Below are 24,219 nucleotides of genomic sequence, written 5' to 3' on the forward strand. Positions count from 1 at the left end.
GTCTTATTTGTCTTATTTGTCTTATTTGTCTTATTTGTCTTATTTGTCTTATTTGTCTTATTTGTCTTATTTGTCTTATTTGTCTTATTTGTCTTATTTGTCTTATTTGTCTTATTTGTCTTATTTGTCTTATTTGTCTTATTTGTCTTATTTGTCTTATTTGTCTTATTTGTCTTATTTGACTTATTTGTCTTATTTGACTTATTTGTCTTATTTGTCTTATTTGTCTTATTTGTCTTATTTGTCTTATTTGTCTTATTTGTCTTATTTGTCTTATTTGTCTTATTTTTCTTATTTTTCTTATTCGTCTTATTTGTCTTATTTGTCTTATTTGTCTTATTTGTCTTACTTACACCAGCACCACTGTTATCACCCAAATATTTTTCAAAGCTTGTGTGGAAACCTTGTACAGAAATCCTCGCACGATATTTTCTAATGTTGTTCTATAAACGACCCATGTTTTCATTTTCCAAAACCAGCTGGAATTTGTTTATTTTGATTTCCTCATTGCGTGATTGGTCGACGCTGCTGCTGTTCTCTCGCCGAACCACTGCATAAGTGATAAATTTCTTCCCCATTGTTGCCAATTCCTTTTGTTCTTCGTTTACGGCAAATTTTCAAGCAATTGTAAACTACATAATGATTAAATAATTTTGGCGACACTGACAGCGTCATTCTGGCGGGCTGAATTGTGCAATTTTCTCTCTCAGAGAGTGCTACCACGTGCTTTTTTAACGGAAAACCCTTCCCTCAGACCTTAAGCACTTCCACAGTTATTAACTGCGAGGTTTCTAAGCCAAGGTACCATTTTTGCATTCGTATATCATGAGGCTAACACGATGATACTTTTATGCCCAGGGCAGTCGAGGCAATTTCCAATCCGAAAATTGTCTAGACCGGCACCGGGAATCGAACCCAGCCACCCTCAGCATGGTCTTGCTTTGTAGCCGCGCATCTTACCGCACGGCTAAGGAGGGCCCCACAAATTTGGTTATAATATCAACATGATAATAACATTGCATTGCATTATAGCAAATGAAAACAAATAAAATTCGAATTATGTAGGTACCAGGTGGAAGATACGAATACCCAACTCTCTTACCAAGGTGGATGTACTGTCATGAATTGACAATCGCGTGTGCCCTTCACAGTTTTAATTAAAAATTCTTACCACTTTTGCCCTGCACATTGTAATACCTGTACAGTAGGCAGCCAAAGAGTTGGGTGGATAAATAATTATCCTCTTCCGCTCATTATGGAAGTTTCTCTCTTCAATCAGTTTCCGTCAGTCAGTGTTGCTACCAGGTACAAGGCGGTTGCAGTTGATACACTTTCTGGACGCTCAACATTCAGCACACCTCTAGAGATGATATATTTTTTCTTGCATATCAAACTCTGCTACATGTTGGAATTTTAGTCTGCCTACAACACACCACGTTTGAACCATAAATTTACTGATGGAATTTCATAACATCCGACGAACCAGTAAAGCGTTCTTTACTAATGAACAAACGGCCCCAGCCGAATCCCGTGCAGCGTTATTTCGCGAGAAAATAGAAAATTTCATCAACAACGATTCGTCCTCCGCAAGAAATCCTCAATACGTGTTCGCATGGTTAGTCTAACTTTTCGTCTGTTGCGAACGAGACTCGTGCTGCGAATCGCTTCTACGGAAATGAGAGTGCTAAACGCGCGGACACGCTCCTGCAACGTTTGACTGAGCAGTCAATTCTTGTCAATTATTGCCTATCATGGGGAGGAAATTGTTTCGTTAGCTGCGCCAGCTCAGAAAAAATGGGTGATAGGAATTGATTATACGCTTTTTGAGTGTGTTACGGTTGCTTAATTCAAATTGGTCGTTTTAATGTGGAACCATTTGACTGTAACATACAGAGCAATTGTCTGTCTTAAACATTAGCAAACTTTTTATACAGCGAACTTGAATCGATTTTCTCGTTATTGCATTTTGCAGGATATTCAACATGGCTGATCACTATTAGACTATGATGCGACTATTTGATTAAGATGCGCGGCTACAAAGCAAGACCATGCTGAGGATGGCTGGGTTCGATTCCCACTGCCGGTCTAGTCAATTTTCGGATTGGAAATTGTCTTGACTTCCCTGGGCATAAAAGTATCATCGTGTTAGCCTCATGATATACGAATGCAGAAATGGTAACTTGGCTTAGAAACCTCGCAGTTAATAACTGTGGAAGTGCTTAATGAACACTACAGCTGCGAGGCGGCAATGTCCCAGTGGGGGATGTAATGCCAATGAACTTCATTTTAGAGATAGTGGCCTTCCTAGTGATTGGATTTGTAAGTTTTTCAGAGCGTTTCATTATTAGTATAAAGCGTTCTTTTCGGTCTATTTTTTCACAAAACTAACGTGGTTTCAAAATATTCACCATGCAGAAAAAGAAACGAAAAATAATTGTGCGCAGTCCAGTAAAATCCATCTGCGTAAAAAGTCGGAGTTTACCCTTTATTCAGTCCTATGATGGCCCACTTAAGCTTAGGCTTCTGTATTTTTTCGGGACAACCAAAATTTCTTAGTTTTTCTAAAATATTTGTGCGGAGTTTTTTTTTCGGATTTTTTACAGCAACAACTTTGAAGTTTTCACTAGAGTTTCTTGAAATTTCCTGGAAAAATTTATTCTTCAAAATATGGATTTCAAAAAAAAAATCTGGTTAACGGAACAATGAACAATGGAACAAAGAAAATTCTCTAAAATTTGCACGCATTTTTTTATTTTTGAAACCATCCGGCTCACCGGATGGGAAGGAATCACAGGGTCGTTTGAGCAGCATCTTTCTATTCAAATTCAGTTCCTTGGCGAGGCTCATTGGCAAGGGGAACACAAGGAGATAACAATACTTGTTCGAGCGGTTTTGCAAGTGAACGATGAACATACAAATAAGGCCTTACAACACTTATGCTCAAAAGCCGAAGAAAAACAAATTTCTGTTAACCAGAGGAAGACGAGGCCTGAACGTTCCTTTACGAACACGGAAAATGAACACAAACAAGAATGTGTGCAAACTTAATAGTAAAGGGCTGCGCTTTCATAAAAAAAAGAGTCGCTACGACAAAATTTTGCTTAACAACTATTTATTCGTCCATTTTGGACACCTCACATCTCCTACTCTGACGTCACTTAAGGTACTTGCGGTTGTTTGTCGGTGGGATTCGGATCCGTGGTAGCTTGCAGATGACTGTCGCTTGTGGATGGCGTTGCGGTGCATTCCGGTGGCGAATAGCACCTGACGGATGATGTTCGATGGTGGTTTGAGTCGATAATGGGCACATCCAGACGTAGTAGTTGGTCTGAAGCGCATGCTGACCCCAGCAGAAAGGGAGGGTTTATAAACCAGATTGACGGATGGTTAAATACTTTCCTGCTCTTCATTAACTTTTCGGGACGATGTTCGTAGCGTATCGGGCTGTGGCTTCTCGGAAGTCCTGAGGAATAGTCGGAACTTGTTCCGAGAACATATAGAAAAGAGAAAGGCCCGTTTCTGGACCTAACCACATGGTTAGTACCCTACCGTGACGCCATCTTGTCTATCACTTCACACACCAATACATCTGCTATTCAAATTACCTTTCTCTTGGATATTCTTAATTTACAAACGCTTCGGATTATACATTTCCGATCCGATTTCGAGCAAACTATACAACAATAAAAATAAATTGTAACAATAGTTTTAGCAAATTCTGACAAACACCAACCGTACTATTTTGTTCTCGGTATTCACAAACTTCTTCCGTACTTTTGCCCGTACTATTAACTTTAAGCCTCTAAGTTTTTATGAAAAGAAATAACACAATAATTAATAAGTTTTAAACACTCTTTAGTTAATCACAATTTTAATACTTTTTAAATTCTAGACACGACGCGTACTTCTAGATCGTCCTCCAAAATGGTCCAATTCAGTTATTTAGCAGGAAAAAATATTTTCCTCCGTTTTCGTTCTATTTAGACACTTGGTGTCTTCAGTGAAGTTGTTTATAATAAAATATTGCTTCTTCGGACAAAAAGTTCGATAGGGTGGTCTTTATCGTTTCTCAAAACTGAAATTAAACTTTTTTATTTCGGGTTTTTTGTGGATGACCTCTTCAGCAAACTTGCAGTAAACATTATTTGATGCAACTTTGCCGAAGACACCTTGTGTCTAGCACATAAATTGAGTTCAGTAAATGAAATTTTCGATTTTAACCTAGGGTGGCCCCAAAAAAATCAGTTTTTCTATTCTAACTTTTTTGTTTTGAGTTTTACGAGAATGCGGTCTTCAGAAGAAATGAAGAGCAAGTGATGGTGCACATTTTTGCTGAACACATCATGTTTATAAGTCTTACAATTTAAAAGTTATATGCAATTTATACCAAAAAACTATGCAATGTCAAAATGCCAATATCTCATGGAGTTGGTTCGATTATTTTTTTTAAGGTGTTGTCTGAAAGGGCACATATATAGTAACTTTTACTGGAAAAACTACGGGAACGTATTTTTTTAAATTTGAATAAATCGACTTTGAAAATTTCTTTGAAAAAAAATAAATTTACTAGTATTTCACTATATATTAAAATTATGAGAAAATTACCTTCGGCAAAAGTTCAAATTTAAACTAAAAATACATATCCGATTATTATTATTTAATCAGACTAAGGCTGAAGTGGCCTGTGCAGTATACAAGAGTCTTCTCCATTCGGATCGGTCCATGGCTACACGTCGCCAGCCACGCAGTCTACGGAGTCATCTTCCACCTGATCGATCCACCTTGCCCGCTGCGCACCTCGCCTTCTTGTGCCCGTCGGATCGCTGTCGAGAACCATTTTCACCGGGTTACTGTCTGACATCCTGGCTACGTGCCCGGCCCACCGCAGTCATCCGATTTTCGCGGTGTGAACGATGGATGGTTCTCCCAGCAGCTCATGCAACTCGTGGTTCATTCGCCTCCTCCACGTATCGTCCGCCATCTGCACCACACCATAGATGGTACGCATCACTTTCCTTCCGAAAAATCCGATACAAAACTTTTATTAACAATGTAAAATAAAAACCCTAATTGATCCACCTTGCAATAATATTGCCATTCCCGTTCATTGTGGAAAAAAAAAATTATACAGAATGACTCGACTTTGAAACTTGCAGTTCGTTTTGAGTTGCTTATATGTTTTGTACAAAAACGCAATAGTTATAAGCCGATCGCCGAGTGATAATTTCCGTAATTCTAGTTGTACACGCTTTGTACAAGATTTCCACCCTAGCAGCACACATGTTCCACATAAGCTACTGTAACTCATATGTGATCAGATTTAGTCACAATCAAGTTATTGCACCCATTTTTGTCTGACTCGTGCTGCTGGGGCATTATAAATAGCTGTCATATAAGCACAATCTTCAATTTAAATCCACTCGCCTTTTCAATGGTACAGCACTCAACACGGAAGTAACGCACAACTGTTATAATTTTATTCTAGCTTTGCTGCGTCGTAGCATGCGTGAAAAATAAAAATGACAGTTTGTGCGTTGCTTCCGTATTGAATGGTGTGCCCTTGAAAACGCGAGTGAATTTAAATTCGGATTCCGTGAGGATTGTCTTTAAGTATATTCGTGCAATGAAGAGTGGTATAAAATAAAACCTTTGTACAGGAAACTGCAATACAATTCATTCAATTACATATATTAATTTCCAGTTACTTATAAAAGTACATATAGCAGACTGGCTAATCACAGGAAGCGATTACAAGAAGAACCCTGTGCAAATTTTGAAGCATGTGAAGCAAATGTCTTCCGTGTGCAAAATTGATGAGAGTGCTTTGCTGAAACAAATTCGATGGATGAGCATTAAAATTAACAGAAAATGGAAAAATAGTCATTTTGACCGCAAACGTTTTTTTTTCATCGAATGCATCTTGGCTGAATAAGAAAATTTGGCTCAAAAATAATGATCAAACGCCAGACGATACCACAAAAGCCAGAAAGGGCGGGCGTCCTTCGAAACCATTTTCGGAAGTCGGAAGGAAATCAAAGCAGAATAAGTTGCGTACGCTGACAAATCAATTCTCTTCTGAAGAATTGCGATTTGCTGCAGCTCATAGCACTACTTCGGAAGGTTTTCGTTTGGCTGGTAAGTTAATCGAAGCAATTGATTATGATCCTTCAATTGCTAAGAAAGTGCATATCGATGATGGTCCAGAAACTAAGGATCAGTTGTACTCCCCGGATGAGGCGCTTGCGTTTATTTGTCAAAACGATTTTTCAAAAGCTCAATATTTGAGTATCCGATCCATGGGACTGCAAAAGGGAATTAATAAACGCAAAGAAACTATGTTATCCAACAGGTATGGTTGTCATTTACATATATGTTTATTTTCAAGATTTGTGTATATTCTGCTTCCTAAATGACGCGGGAATTGTTGATTTCGACTCTTCTAACTTAAGATGACCTTATTCAAATCGACAAGGTATCGACAATTCTTGCTTCAATCGAAATATCTCACCTCATATCAGAAGTAAGCACGATTAGTTTAAAAATTGTGCTGTTTTCAGAAATTACAGTGAAACCTGCAATTGCTGAGGTTTCGTTGCAGAGCTTGGTTGATCATACCGTGACACGACTTGTAACGAGCGTTTCCCATTCGAATTGCGATTTTTACTCTAATGATGACTTTCATATAATCATGAAGTGGGGCGCTGATGGAAGCTCAAATCACTTGCGTTACAAGCACCTTTTTTCGACGAAAACGATGAAGGAGATATAAGGGAGTACAACGACTCTCATATATATGCCATCTCGTTGGTACTACTTCGACTTACCGCTAAGCGAGTACAATCAGAGAAAATCATGTGGATCAATGAATTACCATCCTCAGTTACTCTTTGTCGTTCGGTAAAGATGATTTTTCAGAAAGAAAGTAAAGATTTAACGCAGCGCGAAGTTGAAGACGTTAAATTACAAATAAATAACCTGAAACCGACAATGTGTACAATCGGCGACGATTACATCGCCGTGAAAACTACTTTTATTTTCTGCATGATGGACACTAAAGTCTTTAACGACGTCACAAACACGCATTCACAGGCGTGCTTTATTTGCCGAAAATCAGGTACTACACTAAACATGTAGTTTCCATAGATTTTTAATATTTATGTTTTTTACAGGAAAGAAGTTAAACGATCCGGCGGACCGTGAGGATGCGAATGATCCGGAACTTTATACGTTTGGTCTAGTTCCTCTCCATGCGTACATCCGGTGCATGGAATTACTCCTGAAAGTATCATATAGGTAGGGCATGCAAAAACCTTCATGGAGAGTAAGTAGACTTAACGAGTCTGTGAAGGAACGTGAGCAAAGCATAAAAACGGCTTTCAGAGAGCAATTAGGTTTACGTATTAGTGAACCAACGCCATCCGGAGGCAACTCAAACGATGGTAACGCTGCAAGAAGATTTTTTAAAGACTGGAAAATAGTTGTACAGATCACCGGTTTTGACGAGAGACTGTTGGAAAGATTCAGCATTATTCTCTCGGTGATCAGTAGCCGATTAGAAATAAGCATTGAAGCGTTTCAAGAATATGCCGAAGGAACACGCCAGCTGTATGTTCATCTCTATGGGTGGTATCCGCTTTCGCCAACTGCACATAAATTGTTGGTCCATGGTTCCACAATTTTGAAACATGCCATTCTTCCGATAGGCATGTTGAGCGAAGAAGCCCAAGAAAGTAGAAATAAAAGCATCCGAAAGTTCAGGGAGAATCACGCCCGCAAATTCAACAGATTGACCAATATTGAGGATATTTTTAAAAGGCTCATGATAACATCTGATCCGGTAATTTCTTTAAGCTGCCGGAAAAAAAATGCAGTACTTTGGATTTGCCTGATAATGCTAAACATTTGATTGTTTAATATTTTTGTAACGGATTTCCATAAGATTATAAATGAATTTGTTTTGTAATTTACATATGTGGTAATCTTCCCCCACTCGCATATCAGTCCCATACCGTTTTTTCGCATTCTGAGATAATAGCCATTGAAGTTCCAAATCGCATCTTCCTTATGAAAATTCACAAAAATCTAATAAATTAAAACATCATCGTATCTTGCTTAAATGTTGCTGAGTTGTTCATCATTTGATAGATTACCGTACAGCGATTTAGTTTGATCGAAACATGGTTTAGTTTTGTGCAATCAGGACATGTAAGTTCTTGGTGGGACTGTTATACGGGTACTTTCAATATGGGACGCACATGACTTGGTATTTTTGCAGTGATGGGCATACAAAAGCGCAATTTTTATTATGATTTATGGAAGTACATTATAAATGAACCCTATTCAGTGGATTAACTCAAAAGTGACAAAAATTCAAATGGGACTGTTATGCGAGTGGGGGCAGTAATATACTGTCTCAAGTTATCATATCAAATCTACCCGAAGAATTTCTCACTTAGATGTGTGATCTAACAGTATAAATAAATGTTAAGCTCCATTTTTGCCTTTCTCGTACAACTAAGTTGTACCGAAAGGCTATCATTTCACTCCAAATTCGAACTTTTGATAGAAATCCCGGAGACCCATAGTGTTATATACCATTCGACTCAGCTCGATGAGCTGAACAAATGTCTGTCTGTCCGTGTGTGCGTGTGTGTGTGTGTGTGTGTGTGCGTGTGTGTGTGCACAAATGCCATAAAAACATTAGCCAAATTTTCACATAGAAACTCTTAACTGATTTTCTTGCAACAAGTTGCATCCGACTGAGACTAAAACGCTGTTGATCACTATTGAATTTCATAATAATTGCAAATTGCAAATAGATAATATTAAAATAGTGATGAGACATAGTCACATAGAACAATAATGTGTTATGAAAAATGCCTTGCATCTATGAATATTTTATCCGTGGCTTCCCATTAAGAGTTTCATCGCACTATAAAGATGCTCGTGTTGCACGCATTTAGGCGTAAGTATGCTATTCGTTCAGTTTCATAGTATTATGAAATTGACCGAAAGTCAAAATTCGAACATAGGAAATTCGAGAAACTTTTGGCAGCGCCATCTGTCGTCTAGTAGTGTAAATTTTCTATCATAACATTAGACGGTGTAACTGTTTTGCCTTTCTTGTACATCATCGAGGTGTAAGCGTAAAGGCTACATTTATTACCTTTTTGCGCGAGAAAGGCGCCATCACCGTTAGGTGGATTAATCTGGGTTTTTATTTTCTATTTTCTTTTACCAAAGATAGTTCATTTATAATTTGAATATATAAAATTCAAGTAAATTTAAGTTTTTTCGAAGAAATTTTCAAAGTCGATTTATTCAATTTAAAAAAAATACGTTCCCTTATGAAAACTCATATGTGAATATGTACGTTATGTGGAAGATATTGATTTGGAATATGTATTTTGTATTGAGTTTTCATAACATTGTAAATTAACGTCCAAGTCGGGTGGTTTAATCCCCGGAAATAGGCAATTACCTTTGATTGAACTGAACTTGAGTTGCGTGCTCTTGCCTACGCAATGCGGTCGGGTTTGAGCTTGACGACCGACTGGCAAATAGCTTACACAACCTCACTTGATCAGTACCGTTGCTGATGAAGAATGTGTATAGCCGCCAGACATTCTAAATACTCACGCTCCTCTAATGTGGACGTGTACAATACACATGTGGAAGTATTGGCTTGAGAAATGGATTGCGAGTGATTTGACTATGCGTCCAATTTGGGAATCTCGAGCTCGTTCAGTAGCCGCTAGGTTGCGAAGGCCGACGGAGGTCCTTCGTAGCTTAGTTGGTTAAAGCACCAGTCTAGCGTACTGTAGGGTCATGGGTTCGAGTCCCATCGAAGGGAAAGTGGTTACCTCCAATACATTTTCCAAATCAATATCTTCCACATAACGTACATATTAGAGTGGGGCGCAGTTGTATGGAAAAACGCAAACTTCGTCCGATCAAGTGAGATCAAGGTTTTTCTGAATCGTTTTGGGACCCCAATCAACTGTGCAAAATATGGGCTCGATTGGTTGCGACCTCGCATGCCGCATCTCGTTTAAAATTTACATGGAGATTAGTATGGGAAAACGTACCTTTTTACATTTTTGCTCTTAGCGGCTTCAATTTATCATCAATCACGTGACTCAATACGTTAGCATATAGCCTGGAAGATGCCAAAAGACTTTGCTGAAGAAGGTACGCAGCTGGAAGGTCTACAAAAAATTTTATTACGTTTCGAAAATTGATTGTTTTAACCATGTGCAAGAAATCAATGTTTCTGCCAGCACTACCGGACAACCTGTAATTGTCAGAGAGCAAAACCCATTTTCCTTCTAGTCGGAATTTTTACTTTGTGAAATCATTCCGAATATCTCCCATTAGCTCCAAAGTCCTATAAAATCGATAATTTTGAAATGACACTCAATTAAATTATTGCCCCACGTAGTTCGGCAGTGCTGGCAGAATAAATGATTTTTTGCATATGGTGTGAACACTCAATCTTCGAAGCGTTATAACTTTTTTCGTGGACGTTCCAGCAACGTGCCTTCTTCAGCAAAGTTTTTCGGCATCCTTCAGGTTATACTTTAACGTAATGTGCCACTTGGTTTACGATGAACTGAAACCTCTAGTGGTAGAAATGCAAAAATATACTTTCTCCCATACTAATTTCCATACAAACTTCAAACGCGATGCGGAAAGCGAGGAAGCAACCAATCGGTCCCAAATTCTGCACAGTTGTTCAGGACCCAGAATGGCTTCGAAAAACCATTGATTTGAAAAAATGACCATGACGCCCCACTCTAGTACATATTCACATATGAGTTTTCATAACATTGTAAATTAACGTCCTAGTCGGGTGGTTTAATCCCCGGAAATAGGCAATTACCTTTGATTGAACGTTCCCTTAGTTTTTGTCTTAAAAATAACTATATATGTGCCCTTTCAGACAACACCTTAAAAAAAATAATCGAACCAACTCCATGAGATATTGGCATTTTGAGATTGCATAGTTTTTTGGTATAAATTGCATATAACTTTTGAATGGTAAGACTTATAAACATGATGTGTTCAGCAAAAAAATGCACCATCACTTGCTCTTCATGTTTTCTGAAGACCGCATTCTCGTAAAACTCAAAACAAAAAAGTTAGAATAGAAAAACTGATTTTTTGGGGCCACCCTAGGTTAAAATCGACTCAACTCAATTTATGTGCTAGTCACAAGGTGTCTTCGGCAAAGTTGCATCAAATAATGTTTACTGCAAGTTTGCTGAAGAGGTCAACCACAAAAAACCCGAAATACCAATGGAAGCCAATAGGCATAAGCTAAAAACTGGTGGAGAGATTTGTTCTATTTCATCCTTTGGGAAAATTTGAGTTAACAATTTTGTTAAGCGTTGATTTTATGCCATTTCGAAAAGGGTGGTCGGATGTCGGCACCCTAAAAAACACTCAAAATGAAACACTATGGAGTGGGATCGTTATGGCTGGAAAGGTCAAGATTTATTGTGTCAATAGCAATAAAATTTATTACATTTAAGTCCATTATACATATTTTATCAAGATTTAAAAAACTCCAGTGTGCTGTCGATGGTCGTTCAACCCCACATGGTTTGTTGTTAGCCCAACAATGGCGATCGACTGCAGAATTGGTCTTCGTCGTCGAACTATGAAGGGGGGGGGGCGTATCACATTGTTGCATTGTCGTCTGCCTCCGGAACATGTACAGCATACACTTTCTGGACGTTTGGTCACTACCGATGGAGATAGGCAGGCCTGAGTGGGCCTAATCATTGGACGGACAGTCGCGAGCACCGACACGGCAGGATACGGATTGGGCTTACTCAACCGACGTTGTCAACGAACCGACACCAACTGTTTTTTACGCACATTCCATAGCATTCACTCAGCACTTGTCACTACCACCCGACTTCTACTCGGGCACTCATCTTTATGTGCGTTTTCGGTTTTTGATCGGCTGGGCATGGAGCCAATTTCAGGGTGTTGTTCATCCCCGACTGCTTTAGCGACCTGCACTGTTTCACCTACACCGCATTTGAATGAGCCGTTACAAGAACTAAAGCGATGTTTTACCAAGATTTTAATGGTACCGTTTAGGACGGTAAGAGTGGGTTTTTACTTGACAGGACAAACAAGTGTTTTCTCTGTAGAATGAAACAAAAACTTCTATATGCTTCGGAAATGGAAAATGCCATTTGGCCGAATGGCGTTTTCTGAACGGGTGTTATGATCAGAAAAGTCGACCCATTTGGACAAATGACATTTTTTGTCAAATTACCTTTCTGCCTGATCAGAGGCGAGCCAGCCAACTACTGCAAGTCTCTTAATTATTATTATTTAATCAGACTAAGGCCGAAGTGGCCTGTGCGGTATATAAAAGTCTTCTCCATTCGGCTCGGTCCATGGCTACACGTCGCCAACCACGCAGTCTACGGAGGGTCCGCAAGTCATCTTCCACCTGATCGATCCACCTTGCCCGCTGCGCACCTCGCCTTCTTGTGCCCGTCGGATCGTTGTCGAGAACCATTTTCACCGGGTTACTGTCCGACATTCTGGCTACGTGCCCGGCCCATCGCAGTCGTCCGATTTTCGCGGTGTGAACGATGGATGGTTCTCCCAACAGCTGATGCAATTCGTGGTTCATTCGCCTCCTCCACGTACCGTCCGCCATCTGCACCCCACCATAGATGGTACGCAGCACTTTCCTTTCGAAAACTCCAAGTGCGCGTTGGTCCTCCACGAGCATCGTCCAGGTCTCGTGTCCGTAGAGGACTACCGGTCTAATTAGCGTTTTGTAGATTGTCAGTTTGGTACGGCGGCGAACTCTATTCGATCGGAGCGTCTTGCGGAGTCCAAAGTACGTACGATTTCCAGCCACTATGCGTCTCCGAATTTCTCTGCTGGTGTCATTTTCGGCAGTCACCAGTGAGCCCAAGTACACAAATTCTTCTACCACCTCGATTTCGTCACCACCGATGCAAACTCGCGGTGGGTGGCTCACATTGTCTTCTCTTGAACCTCTTCCTATCATGTACTTCGTCTTCGACGTGTTGATGACTAGTCCGATCCGCTTAGCTTCCCTCTTCAGTCTGATGTAGGCTTCCTCCATCTTCTCAAAGTTACGTGCCATAATATCTATGTCGTCGGCGAAACCAAATAGCTGGACGGACTTATTGAAAATTGTACCACTCGTGTTAATCCCTGCTCTTCGTATTACACCTTCCAAAGCGATGTTGAATAGCAAACACGAAAGACCATCACCTTGCCGTAACCCTCTGCGTAACCCTGAAACTCGAACTACGCACATCACCCGATCCATCGTCGCTTTGATCAACCGTGTCAGTTTATCCGGAAAACCGTGTTCGTGCATTAGCTGCCATAGCTGGTCCCGATCGATTGTATCATATGCGGCTTTGAAGTCGATGAATAGATGATGTGTGGGCACGTTGTATTCGCGGCATTTCTGCAGTACTTGGCGAATGGCGAACACCTGGTCCGTGGTGGAGCGTTCGCCCATAAAACCCGCCTGGTACTGCCCCACAAACTCCCTTGCAGTTGGTGCTAGTCGACGGCATAAAATTTGAGAGAGTACCTTGTAGGCGGCGTTCAGCAATGTGATTGCGCGGTAGTTGCTACAATCCAGCTTATCGCCCTTTTTGTAGATGGGACACACGACACCTTCCATCCACTCCTGCGGCAAAACTTCCTCCTCCCAAATCTTGGTAATGACCCAGTGCAGCGCTCTAGCCAGTGCCTCACCACCGTGTTTAAATAGCTCTCCTGGTAGTTGGTCAACCCCAGGGCTTTGTTGTTCTTCAGCCGGCCAATCTCCTCCTGGATTTCCTGGAGATCCGGAGCCGGTAGAATTATGTCCTGCGCGCGTTCTCCCAGGTCCATCACCATACCGCCATCTTCGTCTGCCACATCGCCATTCAGGTGTTCTTTGTAGTGCTGCCGCCACCTTTGGATCACCTCACGCTCGTTCGTAAGAAGGTTCCCGTTTATGTCCTTACACATATCAGGCTGTGGCACGTGGCCCTTACGTGAACGGTTTAACTTCTCATAGAACTTTCGTGTGTTATTAGCGCGGTACAGTTGCTCCGTTTCTTCACGGTCTCGATCTTCCTGCTGGCGCTTTTTCCTCCGGAAAATCGAGTTTTGTCTGTTCCGCGCCTGTTTATATCGTGCCTCGTTCGCCCTCGTGCGGTGTTGCAGCAATCTCGCCCATGCTGCATTCTTCTCTTCCACTAACTGCTCACATTCGCCGTCATACCAGTCGTTTCTCTGATCCGGGCACCGTGCCAAGTGCAGCGGTTGCGGTGCTACCAATGGCGGATCGAATATCTCTCCAGCCATCTTCAAGAGACGCTGCGCCTAGCTGCTCTTCCGTTGGAAGTGCCACTTCCAGCTGCTGCGCGTATTCTTGGGCTAGTCTACCATCTTGTAGCCGCCCAATGTTAAGCCGCGGCGTCCGACTTCGACGCGTGTTGTACACCGTCGAGAGTTTTGAGCGCAGACATACTGCAACGAGGTAGTGGTCGGATTCAATATTCGCACTGCGGTAAGTGCGGACGTTCGTGATGTCGGAGAAGAATTTACCGTCGATTAGAACGTGGTCGATTTGGTTTTCCGTTTCTTGGTTAGGTGATCTCCATGTGGCCTTGTGGATATTCTTGCGGGGAAAGAAGGTGCTTCGGACTACCATTCCGCGGGAGGCTGCGAAGTTTATGCATCGTTGGCCGTTGTCATTCGATACGGTGTGCAGACTATCCGGTCCGATGACCGGTCTATACATTTCCTCCCTTCCTACCTGTGCGTTCATGTCACCGATGACGATTTTAACGTCCCGCAGTGGGCATCCATCGTATGTCTGCTCCAGCTGTGCGTAGAACGCTTCTTTCTCGTCGTCGGGTCTCCCTTCGTGTGGGCAGTGCACGTTGATGATGCTATAGTTGAAGAAACGGCCTTTAATCCTCAGCTTGCACATCCTTGCGTTGATTGGCTGCCACCCAATCACGCGTTGGCGCATCTTACCCAGCACTATGAAGCCGGTTCCCAGCTCGTTGGTGGTGCCACAGCTTTGGTAGAAGGTAGCCGCTCGATGCCCGCTTTTCCACACTTTCTGTCCTGTCCAGCAAATCTCCTGCAGCGCCACGACGTCGAAGTTGCGGGGATGTAATTCATCGTAGATCATCCTGTCGCAACCTGCGAAACCTAGCGATTTGCAATTCCATGTTCCAAGCTTCCAATCGTGATCCTGTATTCGTCGCCTAGGTCTTTGCCGATTATATCGAGTCGCATTATCTCTTATATTGTTCGTAATGATTGGTTTTCTAGGCGGCTTATTGGGCCTGCGCAAACCTCCTGTCTCGTCGGAGGGCCGTCGTGTCAGGGCTGTTTAGCGTCCCACCTAACACCAGGACTTGGGCTTGTGCGCTTTGAGCGGCACACGGTCGCTTTGGTGGGGCCTACTTGCGGATACATGCAGCTTTTTATAGAGGTTTAACAGGGCCCACTGTCAAACCCCACCACATCCTAGGCAAGCCCCACAACTCGCAGATGGCCTGGGGAGGGATCGTCAAGCCCTTGGACATAGTCCCTGCTGCCCCCAAAAAAAAAAAATACGTATCTGTCAAGATACAATTAAGTGGTGAAATTTCAATGGGATTGTACAAACTCGTCTTATGACAAGTGAAATTGATTTTGTCAAACGAGAGACGAAAGTAATGTTATTTGAGTCTGATGGTATAACAAGAAAATAAAGACGAACCGAAAGTTTGTAAAAGGATTGTTTGCGGACTACAGTCAAAATGGCGGTTCAATCAACTGAGCATGACTTTGATTTTTTTTTCTGCAGGTAGAGTCATGATGTGGGGATCTGTGGCTGCATCTATTTATTTATGATCAGACGAAGGCCGGAGTGGCCTTTGCAGTGCATGAAAGCTGGTTACGTGCCCAGACCACCGCAGTCTTCCGATTTTCGCGGTGTGAACGATGGATGGTTCATTCGCCTCCTCCACGTACCATCCGCCATCTGCATCCCACCATAGATGATACGCAGCACTTTCCTTTCGTAAACTCCCAGTGTGCGTTAGTCCTCCACGAGCATCGTCCAGGTCTCGTGTCCGAAGAGCACTACCGGTCTGATGAGCGTTTTGAAGAAAATCAGTTTGGTACGGTGGCGAACTTCGATCAAAGCGTCTTGCGGAGTCCAAAGCACGTAAGATTTCCAGCCACTATGCGTCTCCGAATTTCTCTGCTGGTATCATTTTCGGCAGTCACCAGTACACAAATTCTTCTACCACCTCGATTTCCTAACCACCAATACAAACTCGTTGAGGGTGGCTTACGTTGTCCTCTCTTTAGCCTCTTCCTATCATGTACTTCGTCTTCAACATGTTGATGGCTAGTCCAATCCGTTAAGCTTCGCTTTTCAGTCTGATGTAGGCTTCCTCCATCCTCTCAAAGTTACGTGCCATAATATCAATGTCGTCGGCGAAACCAAATAACTGGACGGACTTCGTGAAAACCGTACCGCTCGTGTCAATCCCTGCCCTTCGTATTACTCACTCTAAAGCGATGGTGAATTGCAGACACGAAAGAACATTACCTTGCCGTAACCCTCTGCGCGTTTCGAAGGGACTCGATAATGGCTCTGAAACTCGAACTACGCACATCACCCGATCCACCGTCGCCTTGATCAACCGTATCAGTTTATCCGGAAATCCGTTATTGTGTATTAGCTGCCATAGCTGGTCCTGATTGATTGTATGATATGCGGCTTTGAAGTCGCTAAATAGATGATGTGTGGGCACGTTGTATTCGCGGCATTTCTGCAATACTTGACGTACGGCGACCACCTGATCTGTGGTAGAGCGTTCACCCATAAATCCCGCCTGGTACTGCGATTAGTGTTAGTCGGCGGCATAAAATTTGGGAGAGTAACTGGTAGGCAGCGTTCAGCAATGTTTCGAATACCGAATACCGGTATTTGTCGAAAATTCCCAATACCCTAGTCAGGATGTAGAAGTATCCTCCCATCTTTCTTTACTTGCCTCACTGCATATCCTGTACCGGATAGCCAATTTTTCACTGTGTGTGAATGTGAAACTGTAACCTGTAAATTGCTTACATTAGAAATTAACCTAAATTTACTATACATAATTAATTATTCATAAAATTCTACTTACTATTTACATAAACTATTTTTTTTCCAAGTTCGTTTATTTGGTAGGCTCAGGCGTGTATAACACTTTACGGAGCCATGGTTCTTTATGATATATACAATCAATATCATTTAATTTTTCAGTTAGTAAGAGAGGGGTAGAAGCCAGCGTACTCGTGGTGACTCGAGGTTAGTTTACAATGTTTAAGGATGAACGGGGCTAAGGATTTGGGATCAGGGAATTTCAGCTTCTCATCCGGGTATTTGGCGTCAGGGACGATGTGGCGTGTCGTCGTGCTCGAGGAATGGTTCGACTGGGAGCATCTTCCGGATGGTAAGAGCTATGGTGCTCTACGGAACAGAAAGCAGAGACTAATCACAAAAAAACTTTGAAGAAAGAAAAAAAAAATAAACTATTAGATTTTGATATCAGAAGCACAAAGAAAACTATAAATGGCCTGCATATAGACCACATCACGATCTCCCAAAACATCTCGAACTTCCCTGAAGGGTTGTTTACCTCGGGCCACTAGGGTATCCAATAATTGCTCTCTGGAGGCATCGTTTTCCGAGCAGGACCAAACTACGTGATCGATGTCATCATAACCGGCTCCGCACCTACATAAGTTGCTATCGACAAGGTTTATTCTGTACAGATGTGCGTTTAGTGAATAGTGATTAGACATAAGTCTCGACATCACGCGAATGAAGCCTCGACTTAAGTCCTCACCTCTGAACCACGCTCGCCCAGAAACTTTTGGAACTATAGAAAATAGCCACTGTCCAAGTTCGTTGTGTGTCCAATTTCTTTGCCAACTTTGAAGAGTACTCTGACGGACTAATGGGAAAAACTCGTTGCTCGAGAATTGTCTATCATAAACCTCACCTTCCTGTGCGCCCACCTTTGCCAGCGAGTCTGCCTTCTCATTGCCGTAGATTGAGCAGTGAGAAGGGACCCAAACAAAGGTAATCTTGAATGATCTTTCGACCAAAACACGCATCTGCTCTCTTATGTTTGTAAGAAAGTAAGATGCGTGCTTAACAGGTTTCATCGACCGGAGTGCCTGGATAGAACTAAGACTATCCGAGAAGATGAAATAATGGTCTACGGGCTGATTGGAAATTATCCCCAAAGCGAAGTTAATTGCTGCCAGCTCAGCAACATAAACCGAACACGGTTCCTGAAGTTTTCGGAAGGTGGTTGAAGTTACATTGAAAACACCGAAGCCAGTGGATCCGTTAATGCGAGAACCATCAGTGAAGTATCTGTTGTTGCAATTGACATGTTCATATTTTTTCTGAAAAAAGGGAGGGAATAGATATTTGTCGAAGATGATCCGGTATTCCTTGAACAGCGTATTTCATGAACAGATCGTATTCAATTGAGGAACTGTAGTTGGTGAAGTGAACTCGAGGTGGATTATAACACGGAAAACAAAGATCTGACGATATGTAGTTGAGATAAACTCTCAGGAATCTTGAACGACAAGTCAGTTCAAGCATTTTATCGAAGTTATCTAAGACAAGTGTGTTACTTGTTCCACATTTGACGAGTATTCTAAGTGAGAGCTCCCAGTAACGGTGCTTTAAAGGAGTGACTCCAGCAAGCACCTCCAGGCTCATGTTATGCGTTGAATGCATGCAGCCAAGGGCAATACGCAAACAACGATACTGAATTCGTTCCAATTTGATCAGGTGGCAATCAGCTGCTGAGAGGAAGCAGAAGGAGCCATACTCTAAAACAGAGAGAATAGTCGTTCTATAGAGTTTGATGAGGTCTTCCGGGTGAGCACCCCACCATGTTCCGGAGATAGAACGTAGAAAATGGATCCTTTTTCGGCATTTTTGTATCAAATACTCAATGTGGAGTTTCCAGGTACATTTGGAATCAAACACGACCCCAAGGTATTTAGAAGTTAAAGATTGGTTGATGTCATCATTTAACAGCTTGAGTTTCAGTTGAGCAGGATACCGCTTCTTAGTAAACACAACCAACTGAGTTTTTTGCGGTGAAAACTCGATCCCTAAATGTCTGGCCCAAACAGTCAGATTATTTAGGGTACTTTGCAATGGTCCTTGCAAGACAGCTGCACATGGACCTCTTAGAGAGACCACGGCATCATCTGCAAGTTGTCTGAGCGTGCATTGTCCTTCCAAACAATTGTCAATATCTTTAACATAGAAATTATAAAGCAAGGGACTTAAACACGAACCTTGGGGAAGGCCCATGTAGCTATTTCTGGAAGTTGTCAGAGTGCCGAGTGTGAAGTTCATTTGTTTTTCTGACAACAAATTGTACAAGAAATTATTTAAAAATACGGGTAGTCCATTACTGTGCAGATTGTCTGACAGTACTTCTATGGAAACTGAATCAAAAGCGCCCTTAATATCCAAGAATACTGAAGCCAATTGCTCCTTGTGCGCAAAGGCCAGCTGTATATCTGAAGAGAGCAACGCTAGACAATCGTTTGTTCCTTTACCTTTTCGAAATCCAAACTGAGTATTTGAGAGTAATGCATTTTGTTCAACCCAATGGTCGACTCTTGAAAGGATCATTTTCTCCAATAATTTTCTCATGCATGATAGCATGGCAATCGGTCGGTATGAATTGTGATTAGACGCTGGTTTCCCAGGCTTTTGAATAGCTATTACTTTGACCTGTCGCCATTCAGGTGGCACAATGTTGTACTCCATGAAACAGTTATCGCATCCCGGAGCAGAGTTATTCGATGAAAGAAGAGACATAGAAAGTTCCAGCATTGAGAATGGTCCACCCAAAGAACCGGGATCATTGACTGATTCTCGAAATAGCGGTTCTGCTGGTACGGAATCTGGACAGACCTTTTTTGCGAAGTTGAATATCCATCGATTGGAGTATTCTTCACTCTCGTTGGTGGAAGTGCGGTTCCGCATGTTGCGGGCCGTTTTCCAAAGTGTTGTCATTGAGGTTTCTCGCGATAGTCCCTCGACAAAACGTCGCCAGTAGCTACGTTTTTTAGCCTTGAGAAGATTTTTGAGCTTTCTTTCAAGCCTCAAATACTCTTCGAAAAGCTCAGACCTTCCGTATTTACGGAAAGCCTTGAAGGCATCAGATTTCTCAGAATACAACTTAGTACATTCATCATCCCATCCAGGAGTGGCTGGTTTTCTTATGACAGATGTACTTGGAACGCGTCGTTTCTGGGCTTCTAGTGCGCTTTTTTTAATTAATTCGGTAAGGAATCGATATTCATCCAGCGGTGGAAGAACATCAGTTGATTCAATACCAATATTTACCGCCGATGCAAATTTTTGCCAGTCAATGTGCTTCGTGAGGTCGAAAGGAACATTAACTGGCTCAGATTGTTGATAGCTACTTTTAATTGTAGTAACTATCGGCATATGGTCACTACCGTGGGGATCTTGGATAACCTTCCACGTGCAATCTAACGATAGTGAATTTGAACATAAAGACAGATCAATACGGCTTTGTTGACCATTTGGTCCTATTCGAGTTACTTCACCAGTGTTCAAAATATTCAAATTGAAATCGTCACACAAATATTAGAAAATAGGCACTCTATAATCGTCATACGTTTCGCCCCATCCAATACCATGTGCGTTCATATCTCCCAATATCAACACTGGGATGATAAAAGGGAGACTGCGCTCCAAAGATGTCGACGATTAAGAGAGGCATTTGGAGGAATGTACACTGAAGCTATGCAAAGATCTTTATTCTTCACATTTACTTGGCATGCGACGATTTCTAAGCCATTAACAGTCGGAATGGGAATTCTGTAGAAGGAGTAGCATTTTTGACGTAAACTACGTCTAAGGGGAAGACTCGGATACAGGGTGACAAATGAAAATTTCCAAATCCGAGACCGTCACGAAATCATGTAAGATTTTGAACGTTAATAGCGCATTCATCTTTCTATGGATTTTTGAGATTTATATATCAATCGACTCGGTAACTCTCCACCAATTTTCCAGTTATATTGAAACATTTGATTATCAACGTTAAAGTAGGGTATTGGACCATTTTGGCAGCACCTCTTTTTCCCGTTCGCAACGTGAGTCTCATTCGGCCGTCGTTCAGTGTAGTTGGTTTTTGGGCTCTTCTTTTTGTGCGGTGCTTCGCACCAGTTTGCCATAACAAGGAGGGCCAGAGCAGTGACCGCAGTCGGCGATATACATACAAGCGCATGTTTGTGCAAGGATAGGATGATCGATTGTTAGCAACGGCAATGCAATGCAATGTCATAATGCGATAATCGCAATGCAGATGAACAAACATGTTCGATTCAAAGATAACTTAGGAAAATGGTAAGCCATTTTATGATAAACTGCAAATTGTTAATTATATTTTTATTTTTAAATATGCGCCAAAATCAAAAGAATTCATTTTTAATTCAGGAAGTTTGAATGCACTTCAGGGTACAATCATGCGGGGCTTATTGTACACCCGATTCTGTTTTTACACGGATTTTTTTTACACGGCCGTGTAAAAAAAATCCCATACAATTTTTTTGCAAAGTTGCTCCATTTTGCATGATTTGTCGAGAAATCATAAAACTTTTTTTACACGGATTTTCAAATTTTGAACTAAAAACTTTTTTTACACGGAACGCATCCCCCGTGTAAAAAAAGAATCGGGTGTATACGGCTATAGCTTCGGAACGCATACTTTATTGAAACGGGCTATAGGTTACAATAGAACTATTACTTTCTAGCTCCCGGATCTAATATTCTTGCTATTATATTAATAATATGGTTGCACGAATATGTTATCCATAATGCCACTGCCAGATAGTGGGAGTTAGATTGTAATAAAATACCCTATTCCCGTCCACAGCGTTTACTACTCTGGCGCATCTCAACAGAATGGCTTGGTTTTTGGTACCGTTCTGACTCAAATCCCGAATATGACTCATATTCCGAACACTGGCGTTTTAGCGCCCTAAAACTAAAACTGTCATTGGTTTTCCGCACTGAGGATCAAGATAACAAACGAATTCAAACTCCTGTGGAGAAAATTACACGAATAAAGTTAGGCATTTAAAAGCTAAAGTTCGAAATATGAGTCATGTTCGGAATTTGAGTCAAAACGGTACATGGCTAGTATTTGTTGATTTTTAGTTGGCGCAACCGGGTTTTATCGACTCGTGCTTCTTTGTCGGACTCAACAATACGACTACTTATCCCTTCTCTGCCAAAGTGCCAACTATTCCATTGGACGGAGGAACCTGTTTGTGCGTAGCCAGAGCAGAGATTCTTTGCCAGGTCCAGGGCCGATGCGTATCGTCTCGCATCTGTCATAAAATCGCTAAATCGTGGTACACGCACTCACCAGTATACACCCCCAGCAACAAACATATTGCACATCGATCACAGTAACTTATATATGCCAGAATTCTCTCACAATATGGTTACTGCAACAAGATTGGCTCAACGTGTGCTGCTTGTGATATCATAACCATGTAACGCTAGTGAGTTATTTTTATTTCAGAATAGTATTATTTAATAATCATACTCCACTATTTCCACCTATATATTACTACAAAAAGACTAGAATAGTGGTCGAAAATTTGGAATGAAACTGAATCCCTACTAATTTTACTTTAAGTCGAATGCAACAGTTGGAATTGCGAAAAGCATTATTACAACTTGGGGTTTTAAAGTTAAAATTTTAAGTTATCGTACCGTCGTCGGTGAGACAACGGGTCAAATGGGGGTGAGAATGGGTCATTGTTTCAACTACATAGAATGCTTGTACAATAGATTTAATGTATCTGAGAACAATAAAACTGAATTATAAGTGACCTTTTTGAACGATTTTGTTATCCGACCTCCAGACTGTCGGTGAGGGCTCGGACGTCACCCCTGACTACGGTATCCAACATTTTTTTATATTTTAAGTTATGGTAATTTTGTTCTAAACCAGTGACATAAGTAATCGAGTGAATTATCTAAAAATGTGACTACATTCCTCAATGCACCAAACTGTTCTACGTAGTTTACGTTGGGCGGTCGTGTCTTGTACATAACCCTTCAGATTTTTGATCCCCAAAAGAACGCCACCATAATGATCATTCCGATCTTGGCGAATATTATTAAAATCGTGGAAGTTGATTTCGTCTTCGGAAGAAAGCCATGTTTCACAAAGCGCAAATATGTCGCAATCGGAATTGCGAATCAAAAACTTGAACACGTCTAATTTATTTTTAAGACTATGACAGTTCCACTGCAGCACAGTGATTGTATCTTGTGTAATTATCCATCGAAAGATACAATTCCTGCAAGAAGGGGCCATGAAACAGTCAATTGCTTCAGATAACTTTCCACTGTTGGTATAAAGAGGTCAATGATTGGCCTCAATGAATTCGGAATATTGAATAAATTCAAAAAACGGTCCACAAGGTCCTTAAAGGAGACCAATCCTCGCTTGGACGGAGTACTTTTTGGGAAGAACGAATTGCAGTTTTTCTTTCATTGATTCTCCTAGCCGGATGTTTCTTGGAAACATCGGTTTTGGGCAATGGCGGGAATGTCTTGCTGCAAGATGGATCCAAAGGAGCAGTGAAGACAGGTTGCTTCGGGATTTTAAATAAACCCCCATTGCCTTCAGATTTGGGCAAGCTTTTATGGATGACTTTTGATTTCTTACGGCGCAATCCCGGGGAAGACGGTTGCTTCCTCTTTTCGGGCACGTGTACCTCCGTAGAATCATCCATATCAGCTGCGTCAGAGTCCAATTTATCAATGGAAATGGAATCATAATAATCACTTACACGAACGGTGGCTGAAATAGCAGTCGATGCAGTGGCTGTGGCGGATGTGTCTTGCGACTTAACCATTTCCGCATACGACTGCTTGGAGCGCTGTACCAACGAGCGCTTCACTTTTTGGGTGCGCTTTTTGTACACCGGGCATTCTTGCAAACCGGGAGGATTCAAACCACAATAAGCACATTTTGTTGCCTGTTGCTGGCAGGACTCCTCCCGATGCCTTTCAGAACATTTGCCACAACGTGGTTTGTTGTCACAAAACTCGGCAGT

Source organism: Armigeres subalbatus, chromosome 1 (assembly GCF_024139115.2).
Source record: "Armigeres subalbatus isolate Guangzhou_Male chromosome 1, GZ_Asu_2, whole genome shotgun sequence".
In the NCBI taxonomy this organism is placed as follows: Eukaryota; Metazoa; Arthropoda; class Insecta; order Diptera; family Culicidae; genus Armigeres; species Armigeres subalbatus.